The 18,321-nt window shown below is 43.4% G+C and overlaps 1 protein-coding gene across 6 annotated transcripts in view; it reads right to left on the bottom strand.

Moving 5' to 3' along the window:
* Window positions 1–18,321, bottom strand: part of ARHGEF3 (Rho guanine nucleotide exchange factor 3) — a 306,144-nt gene that overhangs the window by 45,221 nt on the left and 242,602 nt on the right. The window lies entirely within an intron of this gene.

The raw sequence follows: 18,321 nt of genomic DNA, 5'->3' as shown, positions 1-18,321 counted from the left end.
GAAGGATTTTTAAAATATTTTTTACGTCACAGCTGCATCATCAGCAAACTAAATCCACACACACACACACACACCCTCTTGAGCATCCCCTGAATTTCTCTATATAAACTCCTGCTTCGGGCTGGAAATGCCAGAGTTGTGATATCACCACCTTTGGTGGCACAAACTGCATTGCAGCAAACGAGGAGGTGAGGGATTTCACAGGGCAGCAGGACTTGGTCTCAGATGATCCTGCAGGCACCTCTGAGCCTGGAGACTCATCGCCAGATTTTTAATGGCTAAAGGTGCTGGATCACAGATTCTGTATCAGAATGGGAAAGCTGAAGGGCAAACGCCAATTGGGTTCTCCCGCTTTAAAAAGGGGCAGGGAGCATTGCACGCTTGGTGGGATGGGGGAAGGTTCAGTTCTGTTCCCCTTGCTGTATCATCTTTTCTAAGGTTTTGCTGACTTTGCTGTCCATTTCATATGACCCAGTCGATGGGCGTTTCCTACGCAGTTAGGAGATACATGCACACTGCAAATGCCAGCCACTCTGCAGGCTGTATGCCGCGCTGCTACATGAGATTGTAATTAAAACTCCTTTCCTAAGGCATTAGCCATTTGGAAGTAAATATCAGGCTGCTCTCTGGCAATCTGACATTCCCGAGTAACGAACAATTGAACCAGAAACTGTTGCTGCCTGATTTAGGGCTCTGATGTAGCAAAGCAGGCAGGCAGGTACAATTTTAAAACCAGAACATTTGCAGGTTATTGGATCTATTGAGGAGGCTTTATGCCTGACCCACATGAGCAAAGTATGAATTATGGTTTCTCCTTGAGGGCTTCAGTGAGAATAGGAGATTAAAAAAATTCTTGGCCTAATTTGATTTTTCTTTTCCATTTACTCAGTATGTCTCCAGCTGCATTTTACTGCTATCTAAAAAGAGCCCTCAGGGAAAATGTTTCCAGATTCTAGGTAAATAGCTCTACTGAAAACCAGCAAATGCAATTCCAAGGATGCTTTCGGGCTTTACAAAGAGATGACAGAATACAACCTGCAGAGACAACTCAGCTGCCAGACCAAGCTGGGCAAGGTCAGTGCTAAGCCCAGAAACAAGATACCTGTTTCAAGTGTGGACAGTACCCCCACCATGCAGTTTTAAGACAGAGAAGGAGGGCATCTCACTAAAAAGGTTAAAAAAAACAAAAACAAAACAGAAAAAGGCATTGAGTATTGTGTGTTGGCAGTATTTTCTGAATAAAAAAGTTTGCTTCATTTTTTCTAGGTCTTACAGGGTTTTTTTGTTTGTTTGTTTTTCTTGTCTTATTGCACCAGCTGGGACCACCTGTATATTATTGATTACAAGCTGAGGCAGTGGGTACACTAGGGTAATTCTTGATTCTGATGTGGTTATTATGAAGATTTCATCATTATGAATTGTGTTTGCTGACAGCATGAGAGAGATACCCTTTATCAAGGAGAAAGAGTTCCATTCTATGCTAAGTTTGCTGTGAATTTTCATAATGAATGAATACTGACCTTTATCAAATGTTCTCTCTTTATCTTTCCAGAGGACAAGGAAAGGGAAAAAAAGAAGGGAGAGGTGGTGGGAAGGGAAGGAGACAATGCAGAAAGAAGCATGGAGATCACATATTTTCGTAAATGAATTAGCACAGCAATTTAAAACATCTCTTGTGGAGCCAAAGCATCAGAGACTCTTAAAAACTGAGAACAAACTGAGGGTTGATGGGGGGTGGGAGGGAGGGGAGGGTGGGTGATGGGTATTGAGGAGGGCACCTTTTGGGATGAGCACTGGGTGTTGTATGAAAACCAATTTGACAATAAACTTCATATATTGAAAAAAAAATAAAATAAAACATCTCTTGTGCTTGAAATACGAACAAAGGGAATAAAGCACCCAATGACATTTCATTTTTAATGTGAGATTTTATTAAATAGATTTTCATATTCCTTCCCTAGGGAAGACAGGGAAGTCTCCTCATTCTTATCTCCCAATAGGTAAAAACCAAAGCAGATTATATGCATGTAAGAAAGTGCCTATCATATCAATATGATCCAGCACAACTTTTTATTCCTTCAAAAATTATTCCATTCTAATAGACATGGCATATAGCAAACCATCACTCATTCTCCCTGTACTTCATTTTTGCAGCTAGGGTAGGGTTGGGGAGCAATAGAAGGGTCTTCCTTATCATGTTTGTAGCTGTCCTGAGACTACCTTCACTACCACAAACTCAGCCCAAGAGGGTGAGAAAGGACTGACCACTCTACTGCAGGACAACACTGCTCTTGCTTGTTCTACACCTGATGAGAATCGACTGTGCTAGCAGATGCTTTCGCCCATAAGTTAATGGACTCAGAAAAGTCTTTCAAATGTTTGAAAATACCAGGGAAGCCTTAGGCAGGGCTCCATCTGTGTGACAGAAGGTGTGCTGGGAACTGCACACCCAAGGGTCATGTTTAATCCACCCAGTACCGCTCTAGGAGGCTTTCATCATCCTTACGTTAAACAGGAAGTTATAATTTCAGACTGATTGAGAAGTCCTAGCATTATGAAATAATAACAACAACAACAACAACAACAACAACAACAACAACAACAGTCTCATATTTATTGCAGGGACTCCCCTTAATGCTTTATAGATATGTACTAGTTTATTCCTCCTAATAGCCCTGAAAGGTAGCTATTATTATGAGGCAAAAGATGAGCAATGTGCTTAAAGTCACTGAAAAAAGGTGGCCAGGATTTAAACCTAGCAGGCTGGCTTCAGAGCCAATGCCTTACAGCTTGGTATAAGGGGCCAGATGGTAAATATTTTAGGCTTTGTGGGCATCTAGCCTCTGTCATGATTACTCATCTCTGCCATCAGTCTTAAACAGTATGTAAATAAATGAATGTGACTATGTTCCTTTAAACCTTTATTTAGAGATTAAAATTTGAATTCCATATAGTTTTTACATGTCACAAAATATTATTCTTTTGCTTTTTTCAACCATTAAAAATAGAAGCCATTCTTTTCTAAGGAAGACCAGAGGAAGTAGGCTATATTTGGCTTGTGGGCCACAGTTTGCAGACCACTGCTCAACACAACTTCTGGCTCCTGGGTCAGTGGTCCTTAGCCTCAGCTTTTCTACTGTAACATGCCCAAGGACTCCCAGGTACAGCACCCTCCCAAGGCACACTTAGATAATCATCAAGCTCTGGAGAGGGCACAGGCTTGATTTGCTTATTCTTTCTGTAGCTAGCTAAGCAGGGTCCTCCCCTGGTAAGCACGAGATATATCTGACTTATCTTTTATGTGAGTAAACCCTATTCCACTACATTTTATTGTCTTAACTTTCCAAATAAATCAGCCCAAACATGACACAAACTTTCCCTGACCATTGATGGTTACAAATAAGGGACAAATAAAATGATAGGATGCCTGGGATCTGCTTCACAGTAACACAGGGATAGAGAGTGGGGATGTGTAGGAAACAAAGCTGATCACAGGTTGGTAATTGTCAAAGCTGGGGGCTGGGCACGGGGGATGCAGTATGCAGTCCTGCCTGTGGTACGCAGTAAAAATGCTAGATGATACAATGGCTTATTTTAATGGACAGAGAACCATTTTGCAAATGTATCAGTGAGCAGACAGATACCATCAGTGAGCAGACAGAGAGCCATCAAAGATCTGTACTTCAGACGTTAGTGAGGGCCTAGTGACAAAGGATACTGAAAGAGTCAGATGCTAAGACATTATCTAAAATTGAACATAATTAGAAGAAACTTGGTAAAATGAGAAAAAAAATCCCACTACTGAATTTCAGGAATTTTCAACTAACATAGGCCATAATAGGGAAGGGTCCATGTAGCTGGGAAATCAAAGGCTGAGAGAGCTACCTTGAAACATTCGAACTTAAAGATGAGCAAACTGATGGAGAGGCACTGACCCAGCCACCAGACTCCCTGAAGTCTGCTTTATGCTACTGACTGGTGTTTTATTTGCTCTCATTAAGAAAGCTATCAACAGGCTGCCAATCGCCAGACTCCATGACATAAAACAGTCTGGTAGAGTTCAAATCAGATGTAGAAACATACAGAGAAAATAGGAGCCATTCAAGGTTGGACTGCCCAGGGAGAGGAGACCTCTGTTCCGTTGGATTTATTTTAATCTGTGAGTATGCTTTCCTTTTCCCAATTCTGCCTCCCAATGTATATTTTTCTCTCCATTTCTACAACAGCACCATCTTCTACTAAGAAGGCAAAGACCTCCCATCCTTGTTAGATCCTCCCTCCTACTCTGCCTCTCTCCAGCCAAATAAATGTAAACTCATGACTACCTGACTGCTTGACTTTACCACCCCCATCCTTAGGACCAAAGGCTGGCTCATGCTGTCTTATGGTTTATGCCCAAGATTCTCACCCTTCAAAACTTCTAAGCCACCACAAATATTATGGTGTTCTCACTTATTTTGACACCTCCTATTGCCAAGGCCTCCCCACCCTTTCAGGGTTTCTCGCTGACTTGCTGGCCAATTCTTTTACTCTTGCCTGTGCCCCCTCCAAGTCCTAGCTTTCCTTCAGGTGGCTCCACTCCTCCCCTTTGGGGGACCAGACAGCCTGCGTTGTACCTTGTCCCTCAAAGACAAGATATTCCTGCAGGTTCTCCTCCTAGATAATGTTTTTCTAACTAAATGATTGAAAATGAACCACATTAAAAAAATCTATCTATCTATCTATCTATCTATCTATCTATCTATCTATCCATCCATCCATCCATCTATCTATGTCTGGCTATCATACATTCTAGCTGCATGACCTTGAGCAAGTTACCTACCCACAGTTTCTTCAACTGAAGAATAAGGAAAGAATTCTCCTATAATGCAGTAGTGAGAATTGTGGGTAAGAGCTATCATTTAATTCTGTAAGAGCTTATAATCTGTGTCAGGTTTACATGGATTTGCTCATGGCATCTTCAGAACATCCAGTGAGAGAACTAATATCATTATTCTCATTTTATAGATGAGTAAGCTGAGGTTCCATGAGCATAAGTACTTACACAAATCACCTATCTCAGGTGGCAGAGGCAAGATGTGGATCCTATCTCAGACCACACACCTCAGCTACACTATTCCAAAAAGCTACAATATTCCAATAGCTACACTATTCCAAAAGACAATGATAATGAGTGCAAAGCACAGTGCCTTGTGAAAAGCAAGCTTTCCATGAACACAGCCTAAAATCGAACTCACAAATTGGTATGTTTTTACTAGATTATTTCTCCTCCCCTTCCCCCTTGCCACTAAGAACAGGTGAATTTATCTAATCACCCAGTGTATGTATTCTCTTTTTTAAAGAAACTGATCTTGAAATAATTTTAGATTTATAGAAGAGTTGCAAGAATAGTACAGAATGTTCCGTGTACTCTGTAACCCCCTTACCTGAAGTTAACATCTTACATAACCATGGCACATATATCAAATCTAAGATAGTAACACTGCTACAATAATATTAACTAAACTATTAAAGGATTTACTAGAATTTCATCAGCCTTCCCACTAATGCCATTTTTCTGTTTCAGGATCCAATCCAGAATCTCACATTTATACTTCACTGTCATATATCTACAGTTTCCTCTAATCTGTGACATTTCCTTGGTCTGTCTTTCATTACATTGACACTTTTGAAGAGTACTGGTCGATTATTTTGCTAAATATCTCTCAGTTTAGATCTGTCTGATGTTTTCTCACGATTAAATTAAGATTATTCATTTTTGGCAAGAACACATCAGAAGTGATGTGTCCTTTTTGGTACATCATATCAGGGTAATATCTTATTGCTGGTGATGGTAACCTTGACCATTTGGCTAAGGTGGTGTCATGGCTTGAACTGTATACCCCTAAAAAATATGTGGAGGTTCTACCCCCAAACCTGTGAAGGTGACCTTATTTGGAAATAGGAACTTTGCAGATATAATCAGTTAGGATGACTTCATACTAGATTAGAGTATGTCCTAAATCCAATCACTGGTGTCCTTCTAGAAGGGAAATTTAAAGACATAAAAGGAGAAGGCAATGTAACGATGGAGGCGGCAACTAGAGTGATGTACCTATAAGCCAAAGCACACTAAGGACTGACAGCAAATACCAGAAGCTAGGAAGAGGCAAGAAAGGATTCCCCTGCAGGTTTCAGAGGGAGCATGGCCCTGCCAATACCTTGATTTCAGGCTTCTGGTCTCCAGAACAGTGAGAAATAATTTTGTTGTTCTAAGCCACCCAGCTAGTGGCACTTTGTTGCAGATGCCCTAGGAAACTAATACAGGTGTTGTCTGTGGGATTTCTCCCAGTAAAGTTACTATTCCCTTTGTAATTAATACATAAGTTGGAAGAGATACATTGTGACTACACACATCCTTTTAAATCTAACTCTGTGACTGTTTACCCAGCATTTGCAAAATTGGCCTCACTGAAGTGTACATGTGTCACCCCTGGTGGGGTTGGGGGGGGGGGAATGTTTCCTGGCTTAACAGGGAGAACCAGAAGGCTGATCCAGGCAAAGTACCCAAGAGAGTCAATGTTGGCTGGGGTGGGCAAAGAGAGGGGCAGGTGATCAGCAGGCAGGGCACAGTGGACCACAGGGCCATGCAGGGCGCGGAGGCAGCAACGAGGAGGCCTTCATAGAGCTGTTTGAGCAGGGCTATAGGAACATGAAAGGGAGCTTGTTTGGAGTCTGCAACTGACTCTTCATCTTTGTTTTTTTTTTTTTTGTTTTTTTTTTTTTTGAAATAGAAAAAGACAATAATGAAATAATGGTTTCAACTCCAAAATTTCCATTAATTTTTTTTTCTCTGCTCTTTTCCCTGGCACAGAGCTAATTGACCTGGTGTCATCTGTTACCAGAAGTTGAAAGGCAAATAATGAGGCCCAAATTCCAACGGAAACCTGGCTTCATTGATTAGGCCAAATGCATTTCAAAATTATTGGTTTTCTAACCCACAAGGTGAGCAAAAGGTCTTCACACTCAGAACTACAATTTTCCTTTAGAGATTTTTATCAGTGGTTTCAACAAAAGGGCTACAGACTTTGTGGATTTTGACAAACCACCAGGAACAGCGCCCTGAAGGGGTCCTTGATACTTTGTCTCAGCTAATCTCAAAGATGGGGGCCACACCCTTGTGCTTATTCTCTCCTGCAGTCTTGTTGCCCTGCCCTGTGCATCCAAGGGAAATCTGATTTCCTCTTTGATGAAATGGCCCAACTTTCTCCATATCAGATGCTTTAAGAAAAACATCTCAATTTCTTTCAAAAAAAAAAAAAAAACAAGTTGTGTGGGTTTTGTTCACTTACTTTTATTTTTGTTTTTGTATTTTTGCTTGCTAAGGAAGAGTCAGGAAAGTCTGGATAAATAAACCAGACCACTCTGAGTTAGTTGGGTATCATGGCCAAGCTGCAGACAGGGTATTGGATTTGTTATGTTGTGATTCCAACGATTTCTCCAGCCTCCTCTCATGGAAACGCTAACCAGCAGATGACGGAGATGTCACAAGATGGTCTATGCAAATCCACAAATTAAACCGTCAGCTCTCGGGGCCATAAAACTGAACACACGAAGCTTGGAGAGATTCTATTTATTCTCTGAACATCAAGTCTTCTCTGCCCACGCCAGTTAGCACCTACGGCATCTGGCCAAAGTCTGCCTGTGAGGTGGTTGCTTTTGGGAAGCCTTGATGAAGGGGGAGGCATCAGGAGGCCATGTGACTAAGCTGAAACAATGCTGGCATGAGCCTCTGAAAGCCTGCTCCATCCCTGCCCCAAACACAGTCTCCCATAAAAAGCAAATAAAAAATGAGCATAGAAAGAAATCACACTTCATGATAACTTCTGTGGTCAGCCCGGCTTCGTTTCCTCCAGGCCTCCCTGCTTCCTTCAAGTCTACAACACATGCTGGCAAAATGCTGTAGTTCCCTAATGTGCGCATAAACTAAAATGACCAAGGGAAGGGGTGGTGTGGGGTGAGGGAGATGGATTTCAGCCAGCAGAAGCAATTAATTTTACTACAAACTCTGAGAGGGCTAATGTTCAGGGCAAACCATTTTGTTTCTGAGGGCAGACCTCAAGCAACTTATTATCTTTACTCTTCTGGTTACCATTGAATCTGTGCCCCTGCATTGGAGACTAACTGGCCCTGCTTGTCTGCCTCGGGGAAATTCATTTTTGCTGAATGACGGTGATGGGATGAAAAAAAGAAATGAACCTTGGGCAATAATTCAGTAAAATATGGGACTCTGAGAGCTGAAGCGGGCGGCAGCCTAGGTTACGAACGTAATCTCTTAGCAGTGCCAGTAAAATAAAACAGAACCACTGTTTCAGACACTGTATTTTTGGCAAACGTTTCACTCCTCAATTACTTTCAAAGATATTCGTTTCAGTCAACATTATAAGGGTAAGTCAACATTTGTCCTGGCAGCAAGCCCAAATTTGTTATTTTATTAGTCTGCTACTGGTTAAATTGGCCCAAGATTAAACACATCTAATAAATAGCCCTAAAATATTGGAGTTTAGTAGAAGACCACATTCAAATTCTCTTACACAGGATGTTACTATTAACCTTGGGCAGAGGAGAAATACACACCCACACCCCAGTTAAGTTCCTTTTAGCAAATGCCAACCCATCGCCTGAAACTCATTTTGGTCATGCCCAGACATGGCACTATGGACCTTCAGAGAAAGAGGAAGCCAAATATTTAGCTCTCTCTGCGGTCCCTGATTCCACATCTGCCTTCCGAACATCAAGCAAAACTTTTACTTTCTTGAGGCAGACCAGGCCAGATGCTCAAGGCTGAAGCACTTCAAGAGTTTGGCCTCCTGAAAAAGGATAAGGGCTGCCAACAGCGTCACGCCTCTGTGGCCCTTAAGGGAAGGCCAGCTTTGGGCCCAGAAGGTATTTTCTCATGGTTAGATTCAGGTTATGCATTTTTGGCAAGAATGCCACAGAAGTGATGTGCCCATCATGCCCGCCCATCCATAGGTCTAGAAAATGGGGTCAAAGCACACATCCCTGGTTGCAGAATGTCAACAAGGCACCTGGAAGTGGCAGTGGTGGCCTAATCACAGCCACAGGGCCCAGAGGAAGGCCTCTGTGATTCTGGGGTTTCACATTCAGTCATTTCCTACTGACTTCTTGGAAACCCTTGGGTGGGATACAAATTCTGCGTTTGTTGATCTCTATGAAAGGGATTCCCTGGCTTCCCCTTGGGCTGAGTTAGAGGGGAGGTGGAAAAGAATGCCACTGGGGATTTCAACCCTGCTTCAGGGTTTGGGAGCTGCTGTGTACAGGCTTCAAGAATACTTTAAGGATATTTGCAGAGGCTTCCCCAGAGTTTAGGAATAAGCTGCAGACTCTGCAGCAAGTCACAAAGTTCTTATCACTCTGGCCCAAAGAATGTGTTGATTCTTTGCAAAGGATCTAAGGATATAATATAAGCCAACCTTTCTGGCCAGAGCACAATGTCCTATTACCTCAGATCAACAATGTTACCTCCACGGGCTTAGTCTCCTTCTCTGTGTAGTTGGTGGGGGTGCGGGGGGGGGGGGGGGGGTGATTCGGTGAGTCTCCTGCCCCCTCACAGGGTTTTTGGGAAGATGATATGAGATCATGTAGGTAATGTGCTTGGTACAAGCCTGCCCCATAAGTTGCTCCCTGTAAATATCAGATTATTATTGCCCTTACTTCTGATGCCCAAGGAGAGGTGTGGTCCCTTCCCCAGCCTGCTCTCCTGCCTTCATCCATCCCTGCAGCACTAGATTTTACCCTGGGCCTCCCAAGGATGAAGCTGGAGCTCCGTGTTACCTGCCACACCACAATCTCACTAATGACATGTTCCTGCCACTACACCTCAGGCTGCTATGAGACCACATATTTTGATTCCACATTCCTGACCTCCCTTTCTTCCTGCAGCTTTATCATCTGTTTAGTCAAGCTCTGGCTGGATACAGCAAAACTGGGAGTGGTTTGGCAAGATCCAAGGCTATGTAGGATGAGAGGAAAATAGCCATGAAATCCCAAGATAAGAACCTGAGTGAGTTGGGGAAGGGAATCCAGGTGGGTCTTGAGGTCTACACCAAAACCCTCCTTCTTACCCAACATTGCTAAATTACGGGCTAGAAGAGCTGTGCTCCAATCTTGCCAGATCCCACTACTATGTGGGATTAGGCATTGATAGAAACTCTGAGCATTCAACCCATGTCAGGTGAGCAAGGTGGAATTTCTTCCCAAGATAACATGTTACCTTTGGCTTCCAGAAAGAACCATATAGACCCACTGGCACATCCTCCCATCCACCTCTTATCCTTTGAAGCTCAGAACTATCTTTACTTCCCAGAAATGGAAAAAGAAGTACAGAAATAAAAAAAAAAAAGGATGCTCAGATCTTAATCTTGATGTCCCAAAGGAAGGACAGATTGTTCCAGCCAAATCTGGGATGATCAAGTACATCTCAGGCAAGCAAAGCTGACAACCAGGTCTGCCATCTGACTAAAGACTAGGCTGGGACCAGGGATATACCTGCTGGGTAAAACCTACAGGGACATGTGACCAAGGGCACGGGGTGTGCAGGATGAGAACACGGACCCCCTCTCTTGGGGCCCAGTCAGCTTCTGTTTTTGACAAGAACGATATCTGAGCAGACGAGACTCGCAGAAATGTGGCCTCCAGAGAGAAACAGAGAATACATTTGCCACACTCCCTGGTAACCCCCACCTGTCCCTTCTAGCACCATTTATCCCTTCAAATCACTGGGTTCACGTTCATCCTCAGCAGCACATGCCTCCTGTTAGAACCAGGGAAGGTTGCACTTGGGGGTTTTAGAACAGTCTACTCTCAACTGAGAACAGAATACACTGAAATCTGATTATTCAAAATGGAAAAAAACTACCAGTGGCACAGCCACAAGGGGCTGACTGAATTGGGAATAAAATAAAAAAATTTTAAGCTTTCCTGTTTTCAGCTTTCAGCGACATCTTACCACCCACTGAGCAACGGTATGTAGAAAAATGAGGTACAGAGCATGCTGTTCAGGAAGCTGTGAGGTAGGTGATCTATAATGGATTCATATGGCCTTTCTGTTGCCCCCACACACTCCAACTGGGCAGATGAATAGCTTCAAAATGTTATGCCTTGGGAGATGTGTGTTTGTGTGTCTGTGTGTGTGTGTGTGCATGCACACATGCACACGCATGCACACACATGCACATGTGAGCACACACAGAGAACACAAAACTAACTTTATTTGAGACAGTCTTCATTCTGTTGCACATTTTTAATGACAGGAATTTAAAAATGCCCACAAACAATGGATTTTCCCCAAAGCTCATAACAAACACTGGCTCTCAGTGCTGTTCATTTGCAGCCTTGAAACATAGTGATTACGTGTTATTTCTAAGTCTGAGCAATTAATATGCTACCAGATGTATCATTATCTACAGCCTATTAAAATTCAGAAGGCTGCAAATTTGAAAAAGAGTGTGTCACACACAGGACAGAGGAGGCAGAGGCTCGGAGACCCGCTCAGCTCCCCACCTCACTTGAAGCTCATTTCAATCACAAGGTCGCAAGAGAGAAAATGAATAGACAATGGCAGTCGACTTAAAAGAGAAGAAGTAGGTACAAGCCTGTGATCTGTTTGGTTTTGTAAAAAAATGCTGGAGATTCAGTGGTAAGCGATGCAAATAAGTTTCCAGAGAAGACAAAGGCAGTTTTGTGGTAAAAGAAAAATGTTATTTATTGTGGTAGAAAGGGGCGAAGTTCCCATGAGTCTTTCAGCTCAAGCCATCTAGAGATGGGAGGGTTCCTTTGGAAGGACCACATGGGGCCTAACCTGGCAAGAGTTCCCTGGAAAAGTTTCCCTAAGTACCCTCAGGGATCGAGGGAAAGTCTCCTTCACTGGCCAGGCGCTCCTGCTCCTCCTGCCCCACCATTTGGGGTCAGGCTCTGGGGTTGCTCCTGAATTTACAAAGCAGGGCTGCACAGAATGATGTCAGGGGCAGCAAAGCCTCCAGAATTGTTAGGAAATTGCATCCTGCGAGGTTCCCTACCTACACAGATTCTAGCAATTTTCTAGAAACAGAGAAGTCGTCCCATACCTGACCCAGGTGTGATTCCTCTCTTCTGACTGTCAAATGGAGACAATGGGGAACCCCTAAGTGGGGAGAGGAGACACCAAGAACCATGGAGTCCCTCTGTTCCAGGTGCCGGTACACACACACTCATCTGTATCAGACAACAACTCCATCACCTCATTTTTTTAGAAGAGGAAGCAGGTGTTCAGAGAAGTAAAGTGACTTGCCCTAAGTCATGCTCAGTAATTAATTGGCAGAGCTGAAATTCAAATTCAAATCTGACTTGAATGGCTTCCCTGCCACCCCCTACACTGGCTTCTCGGAAAACACAACTTCTTCGTATATCGTAACAGCAACAGTACTGATGGTGGCTTCGTGCCAGGCTGTGACAAAGTGCTTTCTATGCATGGCTTCCTTGACGTCTCTTAAGTTAGGACTATTAGCAAACTCATTTTGCAAAGCAGGCAACTGAGGCTCAGAGGGGTTAAGAACCTTTCCTAAAGTCACACAGCCAGCATACACAGTCAGTGGCAGAGCCAGGACTGAGCCCAAGGCTGCTCCTCAGTAAGATCTGCATTCTTAACCCCAGCACTGCTCACTCCCTAAGCCCTGGGGGAACCCTGACCAAAATAAACATGGTAGAGGCAGGACAATGGAGACTGAGGCAGGAAATGGAAAACTTGAAGCTGTTCATTCAACATCCGAGCCCTGTCCCTCTGGAATCAGGAGCCCCTCTTGGCTTCCCCCCAGCATCTTAGAGGCCCAGCCAGGTACACAGGTGCCCTGCTCATGTGCCCCTAGTGGGCACTGCCCTCTGTGAAGACCCACCTGGGGAATGGTGTTGTGAGCATCCAGCATCAGAGGGCTCACTGGAGGACCACCTCCTAGTACTGCCCCCCTCCCAGTCTGTGAGATTGCCTGCTTCCCCATCCCTCTTTCTGCCAATTGACAGTCACTTGTCTGTATGTCAGGGTTCGGAATGACTCGGTCAAACTCAAGTACACGTTCCTTGAGGACAGAAAGCATGCCTTTCTCTTTTACACTCAGGAGAAATTATTGAGTAGAGTCTGGTCTCAATAAATATTTACTGACAATCCAAGAGCAATAGGGGTCATTTTTAGTTGTTCGGCTCTTCACCAAGTTGTATCCATCAGGCTATGGAATTTCCCCACGTTTATAACAAAGGATCTATTTATAATTAAAGTGCCCTGCTAATGAATAGGGCAGGAAGGACTCCCAAAGCAACCTAATCCTCCTCACCTGCCCTGGGTCTGTCTCTGCGGTTGGAGCTTGGTTAAGATTCCCAGATGATGCATGTCAGGTGGGAGCCAGCCTTTAGGAGGGATGACACATTCCTCATCTCCCATGACTGGGGCGCCTCTCTACCCTGAGCTCACACCCCACTCCCTGCTTGAAAGCCATTCTGGGAACATCAGTAAACCATACTAGATTTTTTTTTTTTCATCCTGCCTGGCAGGAATGAACGTGAATCTTGCCAGTGTGCTTGGAACATCTTTTGTTTTTTTAAAAAATAATGGCCAGTGCCAACTCGAATCCCTGGGAACTTGGGTGGGTATTTCCTACAAAGGAAAGAGTGACCTTCCAGCAGACCCCTTGATAGGGATGACCAGCCACAGCTTCCACTCAACTGATGCACACTGAAAATAGATGCTGCTGTTGTGGACCATTTGCTCTGTGGAAGCCCTCTGTGTGTTCATTTAATCTTCACAGTACCCTTGGAAATTCTCACTTACAGACGAGGAAACTGAGGCTCAGAGGATGAGTCACTGTCCAAGACCTCCTGGCTCATAAGTGGCCAACTTGAGATTCAAGCTTGGCTCAGTCCACCCCTCAAATCGAAGTTCCTAACCACTAGCCTCTATGGCTGCCACAACATAAAATACAATCTTGCCCAATCCTTCCCTGAGGGTGAGGGGGAAAAGGAAGAACATGGGTTAAATGATTTCAGCTGGAACTTTGGGACTTTGAAGCTTTGAAAAGAAAAAAAAGATTTGTGTTCTTAGGATAGAAATCCAATTTTTGTTTTTAATTTGCTAACATCTAGTCCAGGATAATTTTCTATGACACATTAAAGCCCATCTTTATCTGTTTAAAAATCTTAATATCTGAAATCTGGGTCCTATGCTCAAAGTCCAAATTTAAGATTTAGTCTATAAGCAGCTATACGCAAGCTCAGGAACCTATTGCTGCAGAAGGGCTCTCAGAACACACTGAATGCACTATTTCCAAACTCTTGGTACCACTGTGACGATTTTTTAGCCAATGTATATACCGCGTGAACTACTACATATGTAATGTTTCCTTAAATTACTTATTTTTTACTTAAGTAAACATATTATAAAAATAAATGCTATCACTGCGCCTGCCATAAATAGAAACTAACTTTAAAAAATGAACCCAATTGTTAAATTCTTGTTAGATACTGTTGCTTGCCTGAAGCTTCTAAGACTGAGGCTTGAGCTTTGTTAAAAGGAGGAATTAACAAGTGATAGAAAGGTGTTAAAGACCCACTAACTCTAAACTAAGACTTTCTCTGCAGCATGATCAGAAGGATCAGAAGAGTAAGAAGAGAATTGAAAAAGAGAAAATGAGTCAAAATTATTATTTTGTGTCTCGTCTCTGTATCCCCTTGTTCCTGTATCATTTGGGCGACCACAAATGGTAGGAAACCCACCTTCTGGGAAAACAATATCTAAGCCAGTCTTCTCATTCCAGAAACAAAGACTCTGAGGTCTTCTCTGAGCCTCTACTTGTGTCCTGTCTCCAGCTAGTAGGGAGGCTCTTGTAAGAACCAGCTTAGAAATAAATGCTGTGAAAGAAATTCAGATTTAAGCATTTAGGAGTCCTTCAAAGCAAGTCCCCATTTCTTGATGCTGAGCCAGAGCAAAGTTCACTCTCCTCAGTCCTTAGAGCCCGGGCACATAGCATTCAGAAACTGACAAGAGAAAACAAGTCCTCTTTTCGGATGTGCTGTCTTTCAAAACCGTCCAATTTAAGCCACTATCAAACAGCTGAGGCGGAAGGAGATGGCTTTGCACCATGCGCCTGTGGCCAACACTTAAGTTACCATCAACTTTTTTGCCTTTTGTAAATAGTCTGTTTCCTTCTTCACCATGGTTTCAGACCCCTTCTGCAAGACCACACCCAGAAGCACCCAAGGCAACCACCAACCAGCAAGGGGGATGGTTGAAGGTGTGTGAGAACGAACAAGACCAAAAACCTAACAGGATACTAACGAGCCACCGGCACCCCTCCCCACCCGTGCAAAGTCAAACACAAGAATAGTCTTCACCAGTGACCTTTAATTATCTTCTCTGTATTTGCCTGGGGTCGTTCTTGACATGCCTGCGTCACTTAGGGATTATGAAATGTTAGCATTTCAATGTAAGATAACACACTTGAGAGGGACTCTAGCACTGACCTTGTGTTGGAGCCAGAAAGCACACAGAGAGAAGGCTTCTATCACTTGTCCCCCTTTGGGGACAGCGTCAGGCCTGTAGATCTATCTCTTTCCACCCACTGGCTGCTTCCCTCTTCCCTTCTGTGGCTTCTTCCTCCAGGAAGACTCCAGACTTCCAAATCTGACAATGGTGGCACCTGCTAAACATTTTTTATATATTTTCCAAGGTCCTGACACAGGCTCTTAGTTTTATTTCATTCAGGTTGCCAACTTCTCTTGGTATCTACGGAAACCGTCCCCTCGGGGGAAGTGCTCTATTTCTCCTTACCATTTAATTAGCACCTCTGCTGCAAACATTAGATCTGCAGAGCTCAGGCAGACATCTTTTTAAGGGATGTCCTCTACACGTACAGAAGTTTCTGTTTAGCCATTTTTTGTGGGCTTCTTGTTTCACAGCAATCTCACATTAAATTTTTTTTTTTCAACGTTTATTTATTTTTGGGACAGAGAGAGACAGAGATGAATGGGGGAGGGGCAGAGAGAGAGGGAGACACAGAATCGGAAACAGGCTCCAGGCTCTAAGCATCAGCCCAGAGCCCGACGCGGGGCTCGAACTCACGGACCGCGAGCAATCTCACATTAAATATAAAGTAAGCTTGGGGTGCCTGGGTGTCTCAGTAGGTTGAGCGTCTGACTTCAGCTCAGGTCATGATCTCACGGCTCGTGAGTTCGAGCCCTGCGTTGGGCTCTGTGCTGACAGCTCAGAACCTGGAGCCTGCTTCAGATTCTGTGTCTCCCTCTCTCTCTGCCCCTAACCCACTCGCATTCTGTCTCTGTCTCTCTCAAAAATAAATAAACATTTAAAAAAAATTTAAATATAAAGTAGGCTTTGCACTTGAATCTGGAGTGCAGGCCAAGGGATGGGTCCACCAGCCCACTGGCTCCCAGGTGAGGTCACCACATGCAGTGTTCTTTAATGGACTTCACTTTGAAAACCCCCCAAATAGTGCTGCTTACCACCAACCTCATTCAGGAACATGACTGGGTTAAGCCAACACTGCAGTGTGCCAACAGGTCAAGGCTGGACAAGGAGGCGACAATATTTTGGACCTGCCTCCTCATCTCTCTGAATCTCTTGTTTCCTCAGTTGACAAACAAAAAGCACAGTCCTTGCCTTGCTCAGCTCCCTCAGCCAGTGCAAGGTTCAAAGGAGACAGTGCAAGTGAAAACCGCTGACTGCTATCTGAACACAGGGCAGCACTGCTGTGAATTTAGTAAGCACAATGAGAGAGGGAGGGAGAGGGTGTGCTGACTGAACCTCCCTTCCCCGCTTCTCTACATCTCATGCACATATGTACACATTTAAATTGGTTACATCATGTGTGTCATTATGCTCACGCTTTTTCCTTTTTATGTTTTACAAGAACATTAAGGTACTTCTGTTAGCTAGTGTGTAATGGCTCAAATGCCATTGATCCCTGTGCCAGAGGCCACGGTACATGGAGCCATTCTCTCATTATAGGTCGGTTCGTTGGCTTTTCTGTTAGAAACAAGTAGGGAAGGATGCTAAACTGAAGTCAGACAGCCGACTTCTAGCTTCAGTTCTGCCATGACCAGCTGTGTGATCTTAGGAAAATTATTGAATCTCTCCGATTCTTGGGATCCTCATCTTTACAACGGGGATAATTATACTCCGGTGAGGAAAAGACTATAAAAATGCTTTGAAACCTATAAAATGCACAAGCATATAACATGACAATTATTGCAAATAATATCATTATGAACAGCTTTGAATAGTATTTTCCTCCCTAAGAGCTGGAATACTGGGTCCAGAGATTTAAACATTTTCTTTTCTTTTGTTGTTTTTTAAAGTTTATTTATTTTGAGAGAGAGAGACAAAGAGAGCACGCATGCTGGGGAGGGACAGAGAGGGAGATTGAGAGAGAATCTCAAGCGGTCTCCAATGTGGGGCTCAAACCCATAAGCTGAGATCATGACCTGAACTGAAAAAGTCAGACGCTTAGCCAACTGAGCCACCCAAGTACCTTTTTTTGTGTGTTAATATATACTGACAAGTCCCCTCATTACCCCAAAGAAGTGTGTTATTCCTTGCAACATCCCCAGGACTGGGTTCTATCATGTCTTTAAAATATTTGTGACATCAATTAGGTATGAAACAGCACCTTATTATTTTACTTGCCTTTTGCACTTCTATAATTTCTATTAGAGTGAACATTTTAAATAATGTTTACTTTCACAGTTCCTTGTGCATGAATTATTAGTGTCTTTTTGTTCATTTATCAAAGGACATCTTGGAGGGTTCTTTTACATTTGTATAAATTACTTATATGACAAAGACATTAATCTTCAGTCTGTCATCTCTATTTCAAAAGTCTTTTTCAATGTATTAGTCTACTTCTCTTGTCTAAGGAAGCACATTAAACATAACAGAAATCTTGTTTGTTGATATAGCACTATATAGTATGTCTCTGGGCTGATCAATACTCAAGATTTCCAGGCACCCTGAGGATGTCCGGTGGAAACAAGCAAGGAAGAGAAAGAGATTGGACAGTAAGTCCCATTTGGAGAAGTTACAGGAACCAGGATGTCTAGCCAAGAGAAACAAGCACCTGGGGGAAGAGTGTGTTTATGTGTGTGTGTGTATGTGTGTGTGTGTGTGTGTGTGTGTGTGTGTGTGTATACATGCATACATATGCATGTGTGTGCGCAGAGTGGGAGTAGATGGGGAGAGAGAACAAATATTTAAGGAGATAACACATGAGAAAATACTCCTGTATA

This window comes from Puma concolor, chromosome A2, assembly GCF_028749965.1.
Source record: "Puma concolor isolate L17-30 chromosome A2, mPumCon1.1.hap2, whole genome shotgun sequence".
Lineage (NCBI taxonomy): Eukaryota > Metazoa > Chordata > Mammalia > Carnivora > Felidae > Puma > Puma concolor.
This window is presented reverse-complemented; position numbering and strand designations above follow the sequence as displayed.